Source organism: Hydra vulgaris, chromosome 08 (genome assembly GCF_038396675.1).
Source record: "Hydra vulgaris chromosome 08, alternate assembly HydraT2T_AEP".
Classification (NCBI taxonomy): Eukaryota; Metazoa; Cnidaria; class Hydrozoa; order Anthoathecata; family Hydridae; genus Hydra; species Hydra vulgaris.
Window position 1 is genome coordinate 19,214,915 of NC_088927.1, and position 3,215 is coordinate 19,218,129.

The following is a 3,215-nucleotide window of genomic DNA, read 5'->3' on the forward strand; positions in this document are numbered from 1 at the left end:
TTCTATAATCTTCTACAGTCTGTTACAGTCGTCTATATCACCGTGGTAACACAATGACGTCATCACATAACAATTCCAAGTATTTGCCGGCACACGGCCGTTTCGTTGCCATGGCAACGTGTGGCGTTATATTTATAAATTCATAACAAAATAATGACATAAATAGAATTAAGCTGAGAATTAAGCTTAAGATTAAAACATCGGTCAAAAATGAATGTATAAAAATGGTAAATCAAATTTTTATTTTGGGGGTGACCTTTTTTTGTTGCAGAAAGCTATTTGGGCCTTTTTTCATGATTTTAGGTAAAAGTTCATCGATTTATGATACAGGAAACATTTTATTTGAAAAAAAATTAAAAAGTCATATCCCTAATATATATATATATATATATATATATATATATATATATATATATATATATATATATATATATATATATATATATATATATATATATATATATATATATTGTATGCATTTATGGGAAATGGGAAATGCACTCAATTGTAATGTCATCACGGATATCGCAATGGAGAAAAGTAAAGCATTAATTTATTTATTTACTGAGTCAGAAAGTACAATAGAAACAAATGTAGAACAAATAAATGTTTTAGATAATGGAGTTGTTTCGAAAACATTTCTTTAACCAATAATACTTGCTATTTGTGTAAAGAAAATCAGTTTAACCGATTTTTAGTTTAAAATGAAAAAAGATGTCTTTTGACATGTTTAAGGCTGATGGCAAACAGTCTTCAATCAAAGTTCCATTTGGGTGGTTTGAAGGGAAAAGTAACTGTGAAATTACCTATGGAAGGATAAATATTTACAAAGGTATAATTGGTGGCATATTATTTTGATTTTAAATGTTAAAGTTTAATTTTAAGTATTTATTTCTCTTTAATAGCTGCCTGTTGAAAATAAATGAGTTTAGTTAAATTCACAAAAAATAGATTTAAAACTTTCCTTGAACAAATCAGAAAATAAAATAAATCAGTTAACATGAAAATTGTAAACTTCGAGTATTCATATGAAATAATATATATTGAAAGTTTTCTTTTCTCCTTTTTCTGCAATTTTATTTGCTTGACTAAATTTGAATATTTTTGCATTTATTTTCTAAAGTCGATTAAGCTCTGTCATGCAAAAGTATCAGACAAAGAAACTCGTGCAAAATTAGCTTCCTGATTGAAGTACGCACCTTATAGTTTAAATGGAAGTAAACGGAAATCTTACGAGCACGAAAAAGAAGATGAAGAAGTTAATAAAAGATGACATCTGTGAAGTAGATAGTGACGTTGAGTCAAACGAAAACGAAGGTAGTTGCAAAAATGAAAAATAAATTACGCTCTTTCCCCAAGTTGTAAAACTTTTTAAAAAATACATTTTAGTAAATTTTTTAAAGAGTTATCTTTCAAAAACGTTTAAAACACGTAATATAAGTTCAACGTTGTTTTTTTAATGTTAAATCGATGTTGATATTTCAACTCCGATTTCTTGTTTCCACATCAACGCCTAATTCAACGCTTGTAAATGTAAGTTTAACGCTTAATTCAACGCTTGTAAACGTCAGTTTAACGTTAATTTATCGACGTTGAATAAACGTTGATATTTCACCGTTAATTTTTTGTTTCCAAATCAACACTTAAATCAACGTCCTTAAATCAACGCGTTTTCAACGTTAAAATGCTTGCTGGGAATTGCTAACAAAACTAAATAAACCGTAACTAAAATTAGTCGACTAACTTTTTAGTTTAACTAAAAATGTTTTATGAATTTTATGTAAAGATTATTTTAAAAAGTATTAAATGACAAAACAGTTTTCGTTGACTGACTTTAATTAAACTAAAACCAACCTTAAATCCTTAAAGAAATACTAACCTTAAAGAAATACTCAGAACTTTCCTAAAGAAATACTCAAAACTTTTCTAACAGATTGAAAATTAAATTAAATAGGGGAAGGTTGCATAGGATGAGCAGGTTCCAAAGATGGTATAACCTCTTTTACTACTACTAGTTTTTTGGTTAAGTATATTCATTCGAGTTCGGCGGTGTTTATTTTAGTTTCTTGGTTGTAATATTCTTTCATTGTTTTATTGTTAAAAAAATTTACCATCCCCGTTATAATTTTTTATTATTCAATATTTTGTAATTTCGTCAGAACGAAACAAGATTATCAAAAATTTATTATATCTTCAATATTTTATGTATATCTACTGCTAATTCCATGGTTTATATAAGATAATACATAAGCTGTTGTCATGCTATTTAAATTATGAAAGTACTTGGTAATGTTGCTTAAGATTATAGGTTTTGAGACGCTCAAGATGAGACGCGGCTTTTTATTAAGAAAAGCGTGTTTTTTTAAAATTATTCTCCACGGAGCCTTATTTTGGTATTTCAAAAGTGAAAGTTTTTTCAAAAAATAGTATTGCAAACTTTTTTAGAGAGAGAAAAGATTTATTATTGTTTTTTAGTAATGGTTGATTTTTTATTTAAGTATAGTCCTTAAGGTGGTCAACCCCAAATCAAATAAATTTCTTTATTAATGAATTTTCATTTTTCAAATTAGTCTAATTATGTTGTATTTTACTTTAAATAAGCATTTAAAAAAAAAAAAAAATGTGTAAAAATTTGCCTCGTTTATTCAATAATTGTTCTGTTTTAGCATGTTGCTTAAAAAAAGGATTTCTTGAATGTAAACATCCTTTTTTAATGCTCTTTGGTATTTCAGCTACTTATATGTTAACTTAGGTACCTAGCAGTTTTATCCATTTTACTAGTATATTTCCAAAGTTAAAGGCATTGCCATAATAAAATTACCGGGTAGGTCTTGTTTGGTGGCGACAAAAATCAAAACTTGTAATCAAGCAAAAACACTTATTCTGCTTCCACCCGAATAAGTGTTTTTGACACTTTGAAACACTTATTCTCTTCCAATAAATTTCAAATAAACTGGGAAAAATTTCGAGGAAAAAGAATAAATCTATCTGGATATATCCTTTTTTAAATTTGCCAGATTTGCTATAAATTTAATATGGAGATAATCGAAAAACAATAATAAAATTACAAATAAAATGTTCCACATTCATAAAAAAGAACTGATTTTATTTCTAATTATTTATCCAATAAATCATTTTTTAATTCCTCTCAGCTTTCGGCTTTACTTTGCTTTTGTTGGTAGATATATAGTTTGCATTTAGTATATGCAACACAT